Raw genomic sequence first — 21,380 nt, 5'->3', positions numbered from 1 at the left:
GTATATTCCCCAGAAGTAGAATTTCTAGGGCAATTGAATGAGCATGTACTTTATAAGAAAGTGACAAAGCAAGGAATTGTTTTCCAAAGTTGCTGGACCATTTTGTTCTCTCTCTCTCTCTCTCTCTCTCTCTCTCTCTCTCTCTCTCTCTCTCTGTCTCCTTGAGTCAGCCACTAGAATAGGCATCTCCCTGTGATTTCTATTTGCATTTCTCTGCTGACTGTGGATGCTTAATATCTTTTACTATATTCATTATTCATTTTTTTTTACTTTCTTTGATAAAATATCTGTTTAAATATTTGTTCATTTATTAAAGATTTGTTCTTTCATTATTTTTAAATGGTTTATTTTTGTTTTATGTGTATTAATGTCTGCATATATGTCTGTGAAGGGTGTTGCCTCACCTGGAAATGTGGCTATTGACAGTTGTGAGCTGCCATGTGGGTGCTAGAAATTGACTCAAGTCCTCTGGAAGATCAGCCTTGTCTCTTAACCACTGAGCCATCACTCCAGTCCCTCTTTTATTATTTTTAATTATGTGTATATGTGTGGTCTTTGTGTGCATTTGTGCAAGTGAGTGCAGGGGCCCAAACAGTCGAATCCCTCTAAGCTGGAGTTACAGGTATTTGTGAGCCACCCAACAAGGGTACTGGGAATCAGACTCTGCATGAGCAGAGACTCTCACTCTCTGAGCCGACTCTCCACTACTCAGGTCTTAATGGTTGTACTGTGAGATTTCTTTATGTATTTTGAATATGATTTCTTTATCAGATCCTTTTGGCAGATGTTTTTCCCACTCTGTGAGTTCCCTCATTATTCTCTTAACTACATCTTTGAAAGAGCATAGTTTAAATTGTAATGAACTTCAGTCTGCAAAAAGTTTGCAGTTGTAGCCTGTAGCTTCAGCTTTGTGATCCTTGCAAGTTAAATTATTTTGTTGTTGTTTTATTTTTTGCTTCTTGAGACAAGGTCTCACCATGTAGCTCTAGTTGTCCTGAAATTGCTCTGTAGACCAGGCTGGCCTTAAACTCACAGAGATCCCCCTACCTCTGCCTCAGGAGTGCTGGGATTAAAGGTGTACACCATCATGCCTGGCTCAAGTTAAATTTGTGTATGGTACATTGGTTAAGCCTTGCTTTATTTTTTAGCTTGTGACTATTTAATTTTTCCAGAAATTCCACTCATTTCCCAGTCCTTCCATGTCTACCCTTGTAGCCTCCCTCCAACAGAAGAAATGTTCTTTAAAAAGTAAAAATAATTCAAAATTTTCCAGGTCACCATCACATATTCATTTTTTAGAATGGCTTACGGAGCTGTTGCATGTCATTGTATACCCCTTTGCTCAAACAGCTTTCTGTGCAAAAGCTCAGCGTGATGAGTTGCTGGTCTGATACAAGGCTCCACCATCAACACTGGACTCTCATTAAAATGTCTCTCAAGTATCCTGCTGTTGCCACACGTCAGGGAGATCCTGCAGCTGTGGTTCGGCGGGACTGGTCCTTCCTTTCCTGTGCTCCAGCAGATAGTAGATGGGGTGGATGCTGGGGTGGGCCAACTCAGAGTCCTGGATGTGGGCTTGGGCTTCTACCAGAACTGACCCACTGAGGTGAGGGGTGGGGTCATCTCTCCCAGGTGCAGGCAGTTCTCCCAGGAAGAACACCAATGCCCCGAACCAGTTCTAGAAGGGCGGGGGGGGGGGGGGGTCAAGTTCTTCTGAGGTGCCTGGTAAGGGGCAGGACCAGCTCTCTGATGGCTCAGCCCACAAGGGTTAGCTCTCCCATGGTCCCTGGTGGTAACATGGGTGGCAAACATCAACACAGACATTGGCTGTGGTAGGACCATGGACCCAGACATGGCCCTTGGCAGCTTGAGCCTGGATGTCATGATAGCCTGGAATGCCAATACAGGCCATCCAAATCAAAATGGCCCAGACAACAGCATGGCCCTGGAATACCAACATGGCCCCAGGTCTAGCTCTGCTAGTTAAACATAAAGCCATTTACAGCTTCTAGTTCTTAGTAAATCGATTAGTAAAATGATTTCTGCTGGAGTTGGTGGCAAGGAGTCTGCAGTTGACTGCAGAAAGATTTTACTTCACCAAAGTCATCTAGTATGCAGCGGGCAGCGACATTTCTCATTGCTAAATGGGGACCAGTGAAGGAAAAAGGGGAGTCTTACAGAAGGATCAGGGGGTTAGGGTTTGGATCATTAAGGATAGTGCCTGGGTAGGGAGACAAGCTGGAGTCTTTAGAAGTTAGCAAGAGATCCAGGGTTGCTGTCAGGACTGAGGGTAAACTACTCTGGCATCCTTGGGATACATTGTCTTCAGGCTTACTCTAGAGGCCCAGAGTAAACCTTTGCAGCTCCTTCTGGGAAGATGCCGGGAAAGTCCTCCTTGTAACCACCTAGGAGGGAACTTCAGTGAGTCTGAGACACATGCATTCTTTCTGTCTCATTCAGTAGGCAGCACAGGCACCCCTTCCTCATCCGCAGACAGACCTCTGCAATTTACATGAAGATTGAAGCTTGGAGAAGCTGAGATATCTGGTCAAGGGCACACAGCAAATTAGTAATCTAGGCTACCCAAAGCAAAATTAGGGTCACCCCAACACACTCCTTTCTTGCACCTCCAGGATCTGATCAGTTTCTGAGGTCATGGATCTCTCTGCAAACACCACTTGAACCTCTGCTTTGTTTCTGTCCTATCCTGATGCTCCCCTGTTTCATAGAGCCAGCAACTGTTACACAGTTCTCCCAGCTGGCTCACCTCGTCCCCAGTCATCTTTAGCTAAGCTAATATCTGCACAGCTGCCACAATGACCTTTCCAGAACTTGGTCTTTGTAATGTCAAGTTTCAACTCCACAGTGGTTCCGAGTTGTCTTCCAGATAAAGATCAGAGTGCTCAGCTTGATACCCTGTTTCTTTTTTGGTTTAAGTCTTGTGTCCCGTTGTCTTTTGTACTTTAGTTATTAAGAGTCCTTCCTGTGTGGTTGGAGAGATGGCTCAGCCATTAAGAGCACTCCATGCTTAATGTGGGAGGTTCTTCTGTTTATGCGTTTGTTTTATTGGTTAACGAATAAATCTGTTTTGGCCAGTGGCTTAGTATAATAGAGCTAGGTGGGAAAACTAAACTGAATACTGGGAGAAAGAAGGCAGAGTCAAGAGAAGCCATAGTGTCACCAGAGGGGAAAGATGTGAGCTGCCATCTGGAACCTTGATGATCGGCCATGAGCCTCATGGTAAAATACAAAATAATAAAAATGGGTTAACCAAAGATATAAGAGCTAGCTAGCAACACGCTTAAGTGATTAGCCAAGCAGTGATTCAAAAAATATAGTTTCCGTATAATTATTTCAGGTCTAAGTGGCCAGGAATGAACAAACAGTTTCTCCCAACAAATTGACACACGAAGGTGGGTAACTACATCCACATAAAAACCTGAGAGAGCTGGAAAAGAAATTCTAGACACAAAAAAGTTCAATGAAGCTCAGTTTGCTATAAGCAAGCAGAGGCATGATTCCTTTAAGAGAGGTCTTCCTGATTCAGAGGTAACAAAAAAAGCATGGTTTTGAAACAGTGGCTTCCTGGGCCATGCTGGTAGCAGAAGCTCTGACTCTTTCGAGAGGTCAGGCTATAAAGCATTTAAATGGGGTTTGTGAGCAGGGTGCTACTACTTGCTTAATGGCAACACAGACCTGCTGCAACCTGACCCTGGACCTGGGGCAGAGAGAATGGCTCTCAGAGGCAGTGAACAGACCTAAACCATGTTGGACTGGGTGGTGCCAAAAGGCAAAGCAGTCTTAGTTCTAGTGAGGCTGCTTAACATCTTAAGAAGTGCTCACAGACAGAAAAGGATTTCAGATACCTGATAGGACATATTCAGATATAAAAGACCTCTAAATGAGACACAGCATGTTTTAAAATGTATATAAACTTGGGAGAAAGAAGAAAAAGAGTATAGAGAGTTATAAAAAGAAGTAAATCATTTTTTAAAAAAGTCTTTAAAGAGACAGAATACAGTCAGTCATAGATTAAAAGGAGTAAAGAAAAATAAGGCACGTAAATATGGAATATACACAGAGAGTCTGGATTATGAATGTTATTGTGTTTTCTTTTAATATTTTTGACTGTGAAGGAGCTAAGTACACAGAGAGATTTTATTGTATGGGCTGCTAAGCTAAACCAACATATATATTTTAAAGGCATCATGACTTCAAAATTTGGATCTAAAGATCTGTTGCTTTTGAAAAGAGGTTCTTCTTTTGTTTCCACAGAGGATGAGAACCTGTGGAATACTTCCAGACTAATGTAGTTTGATGGACAAGGCTCCCCAAAAGGTTACTGTGAATACCCCCCAAAATTACTTTGCCCAACAAAAATCAGGAAGCAGTTCGGAGAGAACTACGCACAAATTCGAAAATATTGATTATAAATGTTGTTTGCATTTAAAGGGGGATACACTATAGATATGAATAATTTGCATTAGTATGGATTTTGCTCTACTGATACAAATTTAAGGTCAATTTTGTTATATGTATATTTCTGCTTTTGATTAAGGTATTGTGTTTGTACAGCTCATTTAAAAATGTAATGTAAAATTAAGAAATACAGGTTAATAGATAATCATATATAATAGTCAAGCTTGCAGTCATGTTAGGTTTTCTAGATATATAGTTATATATTTCAGTTAGATAATCTTCAAACCTTTCAGAGACCTATGGAATATGGCATTAAAAATGTTTTAAGAACTTAGGACTTTTCATGACAATGAGAAACATGGGCTCCTGGCAGCACCAATTACTTAAGAGAATGATGGGCATCTAAGAGGCTACTCATGAAGTGTGTTAGCTTGATGTTATGCTGTATGAACTGGAGTGCAGGACCCACAGAAAAATGACTGCTGAACTTGCCTAAAGGTGACACCATCCTTCGGGGTTTCTGCTTCATGAAAGAGACTGCCAGACATTTTGCAGGACACAGAAGGAAGCAACTGATTAACTTTGCCGGTATAAGGCATAAGAGATTTTCAAATTTCCTGCTTCATGGAAAAGTCTGCTGGATACTATAGGCCTGTAGACTGAAGATGGGTGTCCCAATGTTACAGAAGAACTTTGGGTGTCCAGACAGTGAACTGTCTCTATCAATTCTAGTGTTTTGGAAGTTGCTTATAATGCACTTCCTGTTTACTTAGGTATATCCTTCTGGAGTCTTTGATGAAGTTGAAGAATAGATAGTTATAATTATAGTTTTCCTTAGTTATGGCAAGATAAGTTATAAGTTAACTTAGTTATAAGTTAAGATAAAGTAGATATAAATATTTTAACTGTAATTCTTGCTTGTTATCTGTCTTGTTATATGTAATTTTACTTTGTTAAAGTTAAAACCTTCCTTTCTATTTAAACAAAAAAGGGGAAATGATGTGGGAGGTTCTTCCTTCTATGTTTGCTTTTATTGGTTAATAAATAGAGAAGCTACTTTCAGCCAATGGCTAAGCAGGATATAGCCAGACTGGAAGAGATATGAAAAGAGAAAAAGTGGGCTGAGTCAAGAAGAAGCCATGTTGCCCCGCCAGAAACAGATGCTGGAACCTGCTGAAACTTTGCCAGTAGGCTATGACCTTATGGTATTGCACAGATTAATAGAAATAGGTTGATTTCAGATATAAGAGTAAGCCAGTGTTGTATGAAAGGAGAGAAGGTTAGCACTCTCCTTGACAAGGATGGAAGAGGCCCTTGGGCCTAACAACATGCATACGGTTAAGGCATTGCCACCTACTTCGTGGCATCTAACCACTGTTTTGCCGGGCGGTGGTGGAGCATGCCTTTAATCCCAGCACTTGGGAGGCAGAGGCAGGCGGATCTCTGTGAGTTCGAGACCAGCCTGGTCTACAAGAGCTAGTTCCAGGACAGGCTCCAAAACCACAGAGAAACCCTGTCTCGAAAAACCAAAAAAAAAAAAAAAAGAGTAAGCCACAAACAGTATTGCAAATAATATAGCTTCTGTGTGTTTATTGTGAAACTGGGCAAGATGGAACCCTCCACCACCTAACAAATGCTCTTGCAGAGGACTTGACTTGGGTTTGGTCCCCAGTACTCACATGGCTGCTCCCAACCTTCCAAATTCCAGTTCCAGGGGATCTGATGCCCTCTTCTGACATCTGCATGAACCAGGCATGTACATGATATGAGCAAGACACTTAATACACGTAATAAAACAAAGCAAACAACAACGAGCTCCTCTGAACAAGTCTGGCTTTTCTCCTGCAGGGTAACAGTCACACCTTTACCCTGTGCACATACCTAAAGCTGTTTTTAGACAACAGTGGCAGGCAATGGGTGTCGCTTGTCACATTTCACAGACCCGGTTCCAAATCATTGCAGCTACTCACTTGATGAATGCTTGTTAGATGCCTACTGGTGTGTGTCAGGTTCTTCACGTGGATCAAAATACCTTGTCAGGGCTGTGGATGCAGCTGAGCTGCATTGTATCCATAGGTAATGCATGCATGTAATCCCAGCTCCCAGGACTGAAGGCAGGGCAATCAGAAGTTCAAGATTATTTGGTGCTTCACAGTAACTTAGAGGCTAGCCTGGGCTACATAAGACCCTGTTCTTCCCCCCAGAAGTTGTGGTAAGTTGAGCATGGTGGTGCTTGTCTGTAGTTCCAGTTATTAGGAAGGTTGAGGCAGGGGATTGTCTGGAAACAAAACTTTAAGATCCTATAAAAAACAAAATAAAACACCCTGTCACCATTTTAGAATCTGTTCATTTATTATTATTTCTGTTGTTATTATTGTTGGTATTACTAAGTGCTGTACTGGGGATCAAACCCAGAGCTCCACAAGTGCTGAGAGACTTCATTCTATTGCTACATACTTTGCCCCTTGTTACTTTATTTCATTTTAAAACAAAGTTTAATAATCTTAATATAGTTTTTAGTTGTTTTTTGTTATTTTTGGGTTTTGTTTGGTTGGGGTTTTTTTTGTTGTTGTTTGTTTCTTAAGACAAGGTATCTTTACGTAGCTCTGACTATCCTGGAAGATGCTCTGTAGACCAGGCTGGCCTCAAACGCAGAGATCTGTCTGCCTCTGCTTCCTGAGTGCTGGGACTAAAGGTGTGCGCCACTACTGTATGGCTCTTTCTAGGATGAAGAGAAAAAAAAGGTACTTGGGGAGCAAGCCAGGCAGCTGAGAAGGTGGATGAGCTCAGTGGAGTCTCCCTCTGTAACCTTAGATTGCAGACTAAGGGTGCGGTCTGCGGGAGTGACTGCGGACTCTGAGTCACTTTGCTAAGGAAAAGCATGTGAACGGAAGCAGGAGCTCTTGTAGAGCCGGGCTCCACACTCAGTTGGCCACCCAGCTTCTGGTGAAACATGAAGTTTAGGGGATCTACCACACTGCTATGAGCAAAACAAAAGAGGCAGATGATGATACAAAATCTGCCCCAGGACTGGAGAGATGGCCTAGTTCTTAAGAGCACAGACTGCTCTTCCAGAGGACCTAGATTCAATTCCCAGCACCTACGTGGCAGTTCATAACTGTCTGTAACTCCAGTTCCAGGGGACCTGAGAAAACACCAATGCACATAAAATTAAAATAAATAAATTAATTAAAAAACACAATTTAAGCCAGGCGGTGCACACCTTTAATCCCAGCACTTGGGAGGCAGAGGAAGGCAGATCTCTGTGAGTTCCAAGCCTACCTGGTCTAAAGAGCTAGTTCCAGGACAGGTAGAACTACTACACAGAGAAACCCTGCCTTGAAAAACAAACAAGCAAAAAAGGAAAAAAGAGAGAGAGAGAACACTGGCTGCTCTTTCAAACCTGGGTTTGATTCCTAACACCTGCAAGGTGACTTACAACCAACTGTAACTCCAGTTTCAAAAGATCCAGCTTTCTCTTCTGGCCTCTGTGGGTACCAGGCACTCTTGTGGTACACAGACATACGCACTGACAAAACGCCTACACACACTGAGGTACACACCTCTAAAACCCAGAACTTCTGAAGCCGAGGCAGGGGTACTGGGAGTTCAAGGTCATCCTTGGCTATAGAGCAAACTGGAGGCAAGTCTGGAATACGTGAAACCTTGTTTTAAACAACAATATACCCGAACAAACAACAGTAATATCAACCAAAACAAAACAGGGCCTCAAAATTGCCTGCGACTCTAGCCTTGGGCGGATCTGATACCTCTGCTCTCTTGGGGCACCTGTGCTCATGTGCACATACCCCCACACTCATAGATGCAATTTAAAAACAACAAATCCTTAAAAAAGGATAAGGTGAGAATGGCAGGACAACATCCAGTGTTGTCATCTGACCTCCAGACACATGCATGTGCAGCCACAAGTGTTTACGTGCACACACACAGCATTTACAGTTTTGTATACACAGCATCTATATTTGCACACACACCACACACACACACACACACACACATTGATCAGAGTTCTCTGTGCCATTTGCATCCTTAGGAAATCTTGTCTGAAGAACCATATCAGCACACAGCATGCAGATGAGCCAGCCTCTTGCCTTGTTCCCTTGTACCTTGTGTTTAAAATGCAGGGGACATTCTGTATGGGGAATTATAGATGTGAGCTATAGCCACTGGGTTTTCTTTTTCTTGCTAGGATAGGTGCTCTCTACCCTGGCACAGTGCTTGGCTCAGAATATATTTTGATCAGTATGTAATCTCCGAGGGCAGCAAGGAGAGAGTCATATTTTCTTATTCTATCCTAAAAGAAATTCTCCCATGCAGCTAGGACTCTTTCCTGTCTGTGGTTTTTGTCCCTTTCTTCCTTTCCCACAGTGGGCTGAAATCATCTTGTGTCCCTTCCACTTAATCTACAACCCGTGGTCCATTAAAAGACCTGCTTCACCCAGTGATGTCTCCTCACTCGCGTGCCGAATGTGCCTGACGCTGATGGGAACACCACCATTCTATTGCTGGGCAGATGCCATTGATCTTATGCAAAAGCCTTGGAAAAATCCAGAGCCATGTGATCTGTTGACTAAGGACACAAAACAAAGCAATTATTTTCCTTCTTCTTGCCTCCCTCTCTTCTGATTTTCTCTTATTTGATTCTACTCTTTGCCTGAAGAAATTTCTGAGGGCAGGAATAGTGGTTTGGTGTGTTTGCAAATGAACCCCAATTTCCTGCTCCTGCTGGGGTCCACTCAGGGTTGTGCTGTGGGGACCGACGCCCATTGACCATGCTCTGATTGACTTCATGAGCTGGTCATTTGATCTTTGACAAGCATTAGCTGTCTACAGAGGAAGCTGAATTTCATTCTTTCTTCTCTGCTCCAATTGCACCAAAATCCAGTAAGCACCACCCTGTGCTGAAAGAGGCCTGTGACAAACAGAGCTACCTGAGAACAGGTTCCACTGCCTTCAGCTCACCTTGAGCAGTAGCCAGACTCAGAAGTTTGGGAACATGCACACAGAAAGTCCGCTTACCTGGTGGTGTTTGCTCAGCCCTGGCTTTCCTGAAGTGTGGGTCTGTTGGTGAGAACTGGGCCTTACAAAGTCAACAAAGGGCTCTGGCTCCTTTTCCAGGACATTGGACTGCCAGTAGTGAATCTAACGCAAATCCAGAACTCTCTGTCCTTTAGGTTAGCAGCTTCCAGACTAGGATTCCCGACGTGATCTCTCCAGCCTTGGTCAGATGTGGTATGCACCCAAGTATCTCCCTAGAAGGAAGAGTATTAGGATCCATCCCACTAAAGGCACTCTAGTCTGTCCCTGCTTCTTAGTTGACTGTAACTTCTGAGCTTGAACTTAAAAGTTTTATTGCGTGGACATGTAGACTCAGGGCTACCAGGGATACTGAGACAAAGTAAGGGACCAGTGGAAATGAATTATTATAGCAAATGTTAAACCATTTAGGTTTAAAGGCTTAGTCAATTATTACATGTTTACATATTTTATTATTTATTTGGCAAAAATTCCAACACACACACATACACACACACACACATACACACACACACACCATGTGTGTATGATTCATTCCTAAGCTTTGATACCTTCAGCATCTGTGTGACTGTCTGGATTCTGGTCTGAGCTTAGAGCATGACATGGCAGTCATTCATGGGGACCCAAGCCTTGAAAACCTTAGCCGAGCAAGAGGGTCTGGTGGAGGCAGAAAATTCAGGAGCTTCAGGGAGGCGGTAGGTAGCCCAGCAAGGTAATTCTCCCAGCCTCAGATGACAAAGGTTGCCTTTACACCTGGCCAGGAGGTTTAATCATCTACCATTTCCAAACACAGCAGGCTAACAACAGACTGGGTGAAAATCATAAAAAAAAAAAAAAAAAAAAAAAGTCCCCAAAGGCCAGCACAGCGAGAGGAGGGAAGAAGAGGAGAGCAGTGCTGTGGCTTTGTCTTCAGGCGGCCTGAAGTGAGAAATGGTGCTTTGGTAGAGGGGCTCCATGTGAGGGAGCTGGAGGAAGGGAGGTCTTGAAGGGTCGTGGTTGAGAGACTGAGCCAATGTTCTGCAGGTGGGCCGGCCATGAGGACCCTCCAGAGAAAATGGCCGTCTTTGCATTCACCCGCCGTCCTCAGCACACTTGAGAAGAAAGGTAGCTCCTACATGTTCTCATGGGGCTTCACAGTTAAACCTGTACTATGTCACTGGTTCTTACATTTCCTTGTGAAAGGAGCCCACACCTTTTGTCACCCAGTCAGGTAGTGTCAATGAGGAATTACATCCCATTCCTCTTCCACTAAGGTCAACTGTCGATCCAAATCTCAGCTCCACCACTTCCTGGGGTTTTGAGACAAACAACCTTAGTTCTCTGTGCTGTGTTTTCCCCATCTACAAAGGACAGACAGTATTTGTCTCGTGGGAGTAACTTCGGATGCATGCTAGTGCTATCAGAACTCGAAGGATGTGAGACAAGAGGTTGGAAAGTTCGTGAGCAGAGTGGCTGTGTTAGTTTTCATATATTGACTTGATCAAATTACAATAGCCATGAAACTCCATCAAGGAATAGGATCTTCTTTGATCCTACTGCACGTACTGGCTTTGTGGGAGCCTAGGCAGTTTGAATGCTCACCTTAGGAGACCTGGATAGAGGTGGGCAGTCCTTGGGCTTCCCACAGGTCAGGGAACCCTGATTGCTCTTCGAGCAGATGAGGGGGGGGGGACTTGATCGGGGGAGGGGGAGGGAAATGGGAAGCGGTTGTGGGGACGAGGCAGAAATTCTTAATAAATAAATAAATTAAAATAAAAAATAAAAAATAAATAAATAAATAAATTTTAAGAAGACAAAAAAAAAAAAAAAAAAAAAAAAAGGAATAGGATCTTCATAATAAAGTTTTTATTGCAAGAGTCCCAGTCCTCTAGGTAACCAGCAGTCAATACTGTAGACGTCTGCATTGTATAAGACACTGCAGCCAGGCCGGGCGGTGGTGGCATGCGCCTTTAATCCCAGTGAGTTCGAGGCCAGCCTGGTCTACAAAGCAAGTTCCAGAACACGGTTACACAGAAAAACCCTACAAAAACAAGCAAGCAAACAAACAAACAAACAAAAAAATAGACCTGCTGGGGTTGCAGCGAAACTGTATCCAGGCCCTCCAGGCCCACTCCCTCCAGAAATGTGTATCTTGATAGAAGCACAAAGCATACATGCAAACAGATAACCAATAATTCAAGATAAAGTCTGTCAAATGCCCCAAGAGCCCCACTACACTTCAAGTGTACCTGTGTTCTCTCCTCTGCTCACTACTGGAAGGCAGAAGCCATTTGGCTTGCCCTGAGCACACGGCCCCTGTTGTTTGCATTGTCACCGAGACTTCTGATGGCCTGGCAGTGTCTTTGCAGTCCCAGAAGAACAGTTTTTTGAAAGACGACCATGGATGCTGTAATATCAATATTCCTATTGGCCAGTCTTCATGATGGAAAAATGGGGACGTGGGCAGCAGTCCCTGCTCCTTTCCTCTGGGCTCTGTGGAGCTGCGAGGAAAGGCTAAAGCCCACTACTACGGAGGCAGTGCACTGAAGATTTCTGAAAGTTCTCAACCAGCCTGAGCTACACGGTGAGACCTTACCTAAACAAAAACAAAAATCAGAAAAAAAAATGCTTATAAGATGTGGTGATACAGGTCTGTAATCCCAGCACTGAAGTGGTGGAGACAGGAGGATCAGGAGTTCAAGGTCAGCCTCACCTGTGTGGGAAGTTGGAGTTCCTGGAACTACAGGGTGCTTTACCACACTCAGTTTATTTCTTTGGGTGGTGAGGGAGCAGTTTAGGCAAACACTACTCAATGGGCTATACCTCCAATCCTTGCCTACGCTCTTTCTACAGGCAGCTGTGTATGCCCTGACCTTACATCCATACCCTGTGGCTCCTCCTCAAGCACTTTTGGATGTGATTTGAGCATGGTTTTTGCATTTTGGTGAAACTAGAAAATTCAGTACTCACAAAAATGTAGGGAAATTTTTAGTGGAATTTCAAGGAAAAAATACATGCGTTTAGTCAGAACAGCAGCTCAGACGGCCTGAGGGAAAGCCTTACGGACTGCGAGTCTGATTATATAGGCATCAGACAATAGGAAATGTCAGGGCTAGGGAGATAGTTCAGTCTAAAGTGCTTGCCACAGTAGTGTGGCGACTGAGTTTGACCCTCAGCACCCATGTAAAATGCTGAGCATGGTAGATTACTGTAATCTCAGCTCACGGGAGGCAGAGTCTTTGATTTTTCTGGCCAACAAGCCTAGGGTAAATGGGAAGACCCCAGTGACAGAGCCTGCTCCTAAAACCAAGCGATGACTTCCGGGTAGGCCTCAGAACACCGGAGTGACATGACTGTCAGCAGCTTCGAATCTTTGAAATGCCCTGAGGTTGACCTGCCTTGGATCTGAGAATAGGAGCCTTGGTACTCAACTCCAAGTGCATGCTCCTGGAATGTAGGTTACAAATGTCACTCTTGAAGTAATGCGCACCTTTTTCTGTCAGAAATCACCCTCTGTTCAGCTCCAGATTTCCCAAATGCCCTCTTACATGTTGAAGATCAATGCAGGTTTGGAGGCATGTACATTTATTTAAACTGGCTTGAATACAATTCAGGATTCAGGGAACACAAAAATACTACACTTACAACTGAAGCAACCGTGAATATTTATCAATTTCACTTTCAATAAAAATTCTAGGGCCAGGTCCAGCCTGGTGGCACATGCTTTTAATCCTAGCACTGCAGAGGCAGAGGTAAGAGGATCTATATGAGTCCAAGGCCAACTTGGTCTACATAGTGAGCTCTAGGACACCCATGATTACATAGAAAAACCCTATCTCCTAACAAAAACAATTTGCAGTACCAGCAGGATGGCTCAGCAGGTAAAAGCTCCCAATACCAAGCTTGATGTCCTGAGTTCAATCCCCAGTGGTGGGAGGTGAGAACCAACTCTTACAGGTTGTCCTCTGACCTCCACGCTCGCTTGCAACAGGTACACACATAAACACACACAATAAAATAAATAACTGTAGTAAAAACATTCAATTCTATAAGCATTTAATAGGAAAGGGAACAACACAAACCAAATTTATTTTCTCAGCTCCTCCAGACTCTTTGGAAACTTCTCTTAACATAAGCAAAAGTGTACGTCAGATTGGGCTACAAAAACTGGTAGATTTGGTCAAAGAAAGTGCCTTGAAGGAGCAGGGAGAGTGAGTCCATACCACCGAGCAGTCTGCCCTGGGCTGGCAGCCTCTGCTGTCTGTTGCTTTCCAGGAGGGAAAGGAAGGGGCTTTGGGACAAGCCTGTGGTTGGCTAATCAGGAGGCTGAGACAAGATTGGTTGAAAACCCAAAGCTAGCTTGAGTAAAACGCTGACTCAAAAATAAAAAGTTAAGAAGAGGCCAACTTGGGCTACTTCCACCCAGTTTCAACAAACAAACAAACAACCGCACTTAAAAGAAGGTTTGGAAGGGTAGACAGATAGCTCAGCAGTTAGCATCCTGGTTGCTCTTCCAGTGGACCCTGGGTTGATTCATAGACAAAAATAGACGGAGTGGGCACGGTGGTACCATCTGTCCCAGCTCTCAGAAGGCGGCAGCAGGAGGATCAGAAAGTCAAAGCTGTCCTTGGCTACATCTACAGAGATCGTGTCTCAAGATAAATACATAAGTAAAGAAATAATAAATGGTAGGTAGGTAGATAGATAGACAGGTGGGTTGGGGTTACAGTTCAGTCACAGAGGCTTGCCTAGCATGTGGGAGCCCTGGGGTTCATCCTGTGACTGAATGGGTAGGATAACACAGAATTCTTGGACCCTCAATGTGAGAAGAACAGTCAGGACTCAGAGTTCACAGGTGCTGCTTTGCACTAGGAATTAGTTTTGTGGGGATCGAGAGATGGCTCAGCAGTTAAGAGAACTGGTTGCTCTTCTAGAGGATGTGGGTTCAATTCCCAGCACCCACATGGCAACTCACGCCTGTCTGTAACTCTACCTCCAGGGCTTCTCACACCATCACACAGATACACATGCAGGCAAAACACCAATGCACACAAAATAAAAATAAATTAAATATTTTAAGAAAGAACTGGTTTTGTCTGCAGTCTATGAGCTACTAGTTGAAAATGTCAACTCCTGGCTTACGTCACATATCACAGACTCCTGTCTCTTTCTGCACCTCACAGCTCAGCCAGTATTGTGTTCAATACCGGCTGGGAGGATGGAGGAGATGGTTCAGCAGATAGAGACTCGGGCTGCTACAGCAGATGGCCTCAGTTCAATCCTGCACATTGTCCTCTGACCTCCATATGCATGCTCTAGTGCTCACAGGTAAATGTGTACACGCATACAGAACAAATAAATACATGTAAAGATTAAAATGGAATTGTTGGAACATCTGAATTCCACAAAGCGAATGGTTAAAAACCTGGAGCATAACCAATTGAGAGTCAAAAGTCCCTGCTTGGGAAACTTTTCTTGTTAATATTTTGAGACAGGTTCTTATGTACCCCAGGCTGAGCTAGAACTTTATACATAGCTGGGGATGATCTTGAACTCCTTATCTCCCTGCCTCCACCTCCTGAGTGCTGGGATTAAAGTCATGCACTATGCCTTGCTGGATATAGACAGCAAGGCTTTTACACATGCCAGGCAAGAGTCTATCAGCTGAGCTACATTCCTCTCACAGAAAACATGACCCAACCATATGTTTATATGTTTATATGTGTTGGGAGGAAAAGAAGAAGACTTGCCCCGCACTCCAACAGGAGGTGGGAAAATGGACTTCTGGGGGCCATTCTGGTGATTCTGGACATGGTGCTGGGCTCTTCAACAGCTATCTCTCTTCATCACTGCAGACTTCATGGAGAGGAATCAGGATACTCAAATCACAGGAAAAGAGGGCCTCAGAAGGACGTATGGAAGTTACAGGCTGTGGGGAGATGCTGTCTGGACATTTGGAGTTCAGAGCCTAGGAGAACAAAGGAGGTCTTGCCCATGAAGCGTTGTGTCTTCTGGGTCTAGGGAAGATGATTTTGATATGCACAGTGCATGGGAGAGATGGCAGCTGGGTTTGTGGGAGCCTCTGGAGCAGGCTCACCAGCATAGATGCACACAGGCAGTGACTGGCAGTGGCTGTGGCAGTTCAGGGACAGGTGATTAAAGGGCCCTCCGCATCAGGCAATGGAGGGGAGACAAAATAAGAAGACTGCATCTTGAATGGATGGTGTGTCTGGATCTTTAGTGAACTCAAACATTAGCTAAGTCTATCTTAGCTTTTGGGCTTTTTCAAACTATAGCTATGCTAAAATTATATAATATCTTTATTAAAGTCCACTGGAAAATCTCACAAAATATTTGCTCCACAGAGCATGGGTAAGTTTAGGATGGTGACAAAAACCAAACCAATCAGCATCGGCGACAAACATCTGCTGTCCTCCTCCTGCCCTCCAGCCCTCCAGGGCTGGTGACCTCAGGCACCAGATCGCTGCTCTCCCCAATACTAGGAGGGTGCAGTTTCCAGGGCGTGACCTTTGACACAGTTCCTCATCAATTTTTAGAGACTGTTTCATTTTTGTTTTTGTTTTGAAGCATGGTCTCACTGTGTAGCCCAGGCTGGCCTCGAACTCATGCTCTCCCTGGGATTAGAGGCACAGACCACCACACTGCCGGCTCTACTCTAGTGTTTGTTTTTGTGCTTGCAGGAAAAAAAGATGGAAGCCATTGCATTCCTGTGCTCAGCTGAATAGAGTGCCGATCAAGTGGGTGCTTGCTGAAGGCTCCTGGGAACAGGGGCATCCGGGAGCACCTGGGTCACGCCTCTGAAATCAGGGTCTCACCACAAAGCAAGGGTAGGATACAGTCCTCAGAGGAGGAAGGCAGTGTGTCCGAGGAAATAAACACATCGAGACTGGTGCTTAGGTTTTGTTGGTAAGTTTAAAAACTGCATGCAGCTGGGCCGTGGTGGTGCACACCTTTAATCCCAGCATGGGAAGTAGGGGAAGGCGGATCTCTGTGAGTTTAAGGCCTGGTCTACAGAGTGAGTTCCAGGACAGTCAGGGCTACACAGAAAAATCCTGTCTCAAAACAAGCCAAACAAACAAACAAATGAACGAACAAAGACTGCATGCAACTGCAGTGCTTATGAGCCTCCACGACGGGAGGTGGGCACTGGGGCCACCGTGGGCAGCGTCCTCACATCATTTTATTAGAATTTGTGCAATTAGCACTTGTCTCTTTTAGTAAATAGTGTTTCTTTTGCATCATTTGGGAGAATACACTAAGGTTTTGCTTGTTTGCTTTTGTTTTTAGGAGCTCAGAAGCTCTTTGTACTATTGGTGAATCTTTGTTCTAAAGTCTCCAGAATGTGAAGTCTGAAGCAGATAAGGTGGCTCCTACCTGTAATCCCCGCCCTTGAGAGACCTGTCAAGGTACAAAGTGAGTGCCAGGCCAACCCAGGCTACAGTGTGAACTGTGACTCAAGTAACAAACAAACAAATATGACTCAAGTAACAAACAAACAAACAAACAAATATGACGTGGAAATTGTGGGTAGTGTGGAACTCAGAAGAAAGAACCAGACTCCTCAGAAACTATGCTTGGGATTTCCCTCAGACATGCATTTTCCAAAGGGGTATTAGAGTAGTTGTGATTATGCAAAACCCTAGCCTTCTTGTTTTCTGTCCTCCATCAAGGTTCAACCCAGTGGGCCACCCACTGATACAGTTCCTGTAAATACAGAGAATCCTCTCTTTGATTAGGCAGATCCCTGGCTGTCAGGCTGGAGAAAATGTTTGGAAGAGGACAACCTCATAGGCTCAGCAGAGCAGAGAGACTGCCCTTTGCAGAGGGCCTGGGAAGCTCTTAGGAAAAACAGGGGAGCAGGGAAGTTGTAGCAGGGCTTTGTGGGGCAGGCCATAGATTCTCTGATGGGCTGCCTCACTCTGTGTGGGCACGCGTGTGAGAGCTGTTTCTGGGGAGGTGCTGATACTGGGAGATAGAGGTCTGAGTTTTCATCAGCCTTTAGATAGAGTGGAGAACAATTCTTGTGTGTGTGTGTGCGTGCGCGCACGTGGGTGTGTGCTCACATGTGTGTGTGCGCGCGCACGCGTGTATATGTGTGTGTGTGCACGTGCACATGTGTGTTTGTGTGTATGTGTACATGTGCACACATGTGCATGCGTGTGCATGTGTGTGTTTGTGTGTATGTGCGTGTGTGCATGTGCGTGTGTGTGCATGCGCGTGTGCACACACACATGTGTAAAATGTTTCATTTCTCTATTTCTCCCCTCTCTCTCTGAGACACCCTGTTACCATGGCACTCAGGCTGATCTTGAATTTGGATCTTCTTGCTTGCATCGCCCAGTGGATGGGATTACAGATATGTGCAACGACATTCTTACTTCTTTCTCTAATGTATCCTTCGTTCTAATGGATCTTCTAATTTTTCTTGAGACAGTGTCTCATGTAGACCAGGCTGGCCTCAAAACTAGAATCCTGGAATAAGTTCCTTGGGCTGCATCTTCCCTCGTCACTTCTTGTTACTATTTGCAGTCTGTGAAGAGTTGCTGTCTACAGATGGCCCTGCTACCATGTGAGGCATTTATCTAATTTCCTTTTATCAACAAAAACTCGGCAGTCAGATATCAGGGCAAGAAACTGAATGATCAGAGAAACATGGTAGAAGTGACCCCCCCCCCCCATTCCTCAATCCAAAGGGGCAGAGACCATCTCTCAGCCCTGCCCCACCACTTCCTGTCCTCAGTCCTCTAAAACTTCTATGGTTAAATTTGGTCAGCTGTGTTCCACCCTCTGATTCAAAACAAGCTTTATTGTCCGTCTTGGAAACATCAGAATGCAATCAAAATACAACAGCCATGAAGCTGCGCTCCAGCGTACTCAGTCAGGTAGCCATGGACCGGTGCTCTGAGACCCTGACCCAGACGCAGAGGTTGCTCCCTAACGTTCAGATATCTGCTCTTAGCTACACAGAAGGAACTGATATAAAAATGAGGCCTTACTTTATGTTATCATTTTACTTTATGACAAGGTCACAAAACGTATATATGTGTATGTTTATTCATAAAGTGGATATAGTTATACTGTCTTAGGTTTGCTTTTATTGTGATAAAACAGCAAGAGCAAAGCAACAACCAGAGCAACTTGGGGAGGAAAGGATTTATTCAGCTTACACTTCCACAGCACTGCTCACATTGAAGGAGGTCAGGACAGGAACTTACACAGGGCAGGAACCTGGAGGCAGGAGCTGATGCAGAGGCCATGGAGGTACTTACTGGCTTGCTCTGCCCACTGGCTTCTCATCATGGTTTGCTCAGCCTGCTTTCTTGTAGAACCCAGGCCCACCAGCCCAGGGATGGCACCACCCACAATGGAATGGACCTTCCCACATCAAACACTAAATATAAAATGCCTTGCAGCCAGATATCATTGAGGCCTTTTTCTCAGTTAAGGCTCTCTCCTTTCAGATGACTCTAGTTTGTGTACCAAGTTGACATGGACTGTCAGCATATATACTATGTAGCCCCAATTGGTTTCAAATTCACAGTCCTCCTGGCTCTGGCTGCCAGACCTTGGAAACAATTTTTCAGAAATGTCCCACTGCAGAAACAGGGGAAGTCACCAGGTTGGGGATCTGAGAGTCTGGAGAAAGAAGCCTAAGTTAGCAGCTGTATCAACTCTTTTTCCATATTCTACCTTCAGCCCTCTGGCGCTCACTGTCCGTTTCTGTGATCCTCCGTTCCAGGGAAGGTGGGGTCTTAGCACTATATGGTTCAGTCCCCTGGAATGAAACTAGGCTTGTGTTTCATCAAAATACCTTCTGCAAGGTTCAGTTACCTCCAATGGAAATAGTGACAATAGAACCCCTTGTTAAACTGGGAGACCCAAGGCCAGTGCTTGGCACTGTGTCTGATACTGAGTGTTCAAGCCTCCATTGTTTTTCTCCACTCCTGAAAATGCCCAGCTCACAAGCAGTAAGCAGAGTACTCCATATGCCTGTCTTCTATGGAAAGCCAAGACGTTCAACAAGGAACAATACAACATAAGCCATGATACCTGACCTGAACCTTCCTCATCGTACCCACCACTTAATAGGACAGGAGCTACTTGAAGGGAGTGAGAAAATGTGTTTTCTTTGTGTGGTAGACAGGTCTCCGTCCTGTTAGTTACCACTATGAAAGTGAATCAAACCAAAAAAGGGCTGTTTTTATTTACCCACGACTCTGTGGGTCAGTGATTTGGCTTCAGCCCATTTGGATGGCTTGGCTGCTATTGCCTGGTCAGCTGGTGGAAATGACAGATCTCAGATCGTTTCACCTGTGAGTCTGTGAGTTGGTCCTGTGGGTTGGCCAGCCCCTAACTTCACAGGGAAGTTCATCCTGGCCTTCTTATGTGTGGCAGAAGTTCGAGGAGGTCGAAGCAGAAGCTAAGGCTTGAAGCTTGGGCTCAGTGCTGTTAAATGTCCCTTCCATGACAGCTGCTGAAATCTGGTCTGGTTCCACAGTCTACCTGTTGATGGCGAAGGAAGCAAAGGGAGCTTATGAAGTGTGTGAATGCAGGGCAGGGAGAAGGCCTTGGGTCTGCCTTGGCAGGTTAACCATGCAAGTCCACCTCTGCACACGACACTACATCCCTCCTTCAGGAGAAATACGAGTCTCCAAACACTCACCCATTAGGGCATTCGGTCATCACAATTAGTTCCAGGTATGGATGTGGCCTTTCTGGTATACCAGACTTGAAACGTCTGTGTGCTGATCTTCAACCAATAAAAATCTCAGCTATGACAGAAAAAGGAAGGCGTGGAGAGCAGATAACTTATCCTTCCATCTTACAGGAGCCTGCATCATTCTGCCTCCAAACACAGTATAGTGGGTGTGGGGGAGGACCAGACATCAATGGCTAGACATTCCTATTCAGAAAAAGGAAGGACTGCAGATGCTCAATGCTCATTGACTCATGATAATGCTGAAATCCATCTGGGCACATTTCCAGGTGTCTCTTCTCTAAGGGGGGCACTACAGATTAGATCAGTGTTTCTTGGAGTCCATTAAAGGACTGGCTCCTGACTTGGCGCTGCAGGGACATGGGAACCTTCAGAAAGTGAGGCTGAGGAGATGGCTTAGCAGTTTGGATGCTGCTGTGCTTGCAGAGGAGCCGCATCAGGAGACTCGCGACCACAATGATCTAACACCCCCTTCTGGCCCCTGCAGACCACACTTTCCCAGTCTTACAGACAGACAGACAGACAGATAAATAAATAAAAACAAATCTTTAGAAAGTTGAGCCAACTGGGAAGAAGGAGCTTGTCCTTGGAGGGACCCTGGGACCCAGCCCTGCCCTGGCTCCTGTTCCCGTGTCATCGTGAGGTTGTAGCCTTATTTCGCTATTTATTCTTCTCATAGTTTCTGTGTTATCACTGTCCAAAATGTCAGCACCGAGAGATCAGGGGTCGAAACTTCTGAGGTCATTTGGCCAAGTAACCTCTTCTCTCCATGGGTTGTTTCCTCCCAAGCACTTGTCACAGTAGTGGGAAGCTGACCCACACAGTAATCAGTTTCCATTGGTTAGGGACCATCTTGCCCCCTGGAGTTGGTTCTGTTGCCCATGCCCTCAATTCTCCATCCTACCTTCATGGCTCCTGGTTCAACCATCTGAGATGTGATGTCATTTTCTCTGAGGATTTCCGGGCTTCAAATGAATAGCTTCTACTCTGCCCAGGAAGCTGGGGACTCAGAATTGTCCTTGCATTTTAAACTGACTCTGTCCCTCTTTGTCCAATATAGTATAATCCCCTTAAAAGGTTATGGGGGACTGCAGTGGCCCACACCTGTATCCCCAGTTCTTGGGAGAAAATGATAGATCAGTCATCCAAGGTCATTCTCCAGTTTATGAATTCGAGGCCAGCCTGG

General features: G+C 44.8%; 1 non-coding gene across 1 annotated transcript; it reads left to right on the top strand.

The window, feature by feature from the left end:
• Positions 1-5,676: 5,676 nt before the first annotated feature.
• LOC121453748 lies at positions 5,677-5,802 on the top strand. The gene has a single exon (XR_005975066.1). It is a non-coding gene; the product is annotated as a U6atac minor spliceosomal RNA (small nuclear RNA).
• Positions 5,803-21,380: the final 15,578 nt, after the last annotated feature.

The sequence above is a fragment of the Microtus oregoni genome, unplaced genomic scaffold (genome assembly GCF_018167655.1).
Source record: "Microtus oregoni isolate MIOR12 unplaced genomic scaffold, Mior012 000011F_ref0000422, whole genome shotgun sequence".
Taxonomy (NCBI): Eukaryota; Metazoa; Chordata; class Mammalia; order Rodentia; family Cricetidae; genus Microtus; species Microtus oregoni.
Note: the sequence above shows the minus strand (reverse complement) of the source record. Positions and strands in the feature narration are given on the sequence as shown.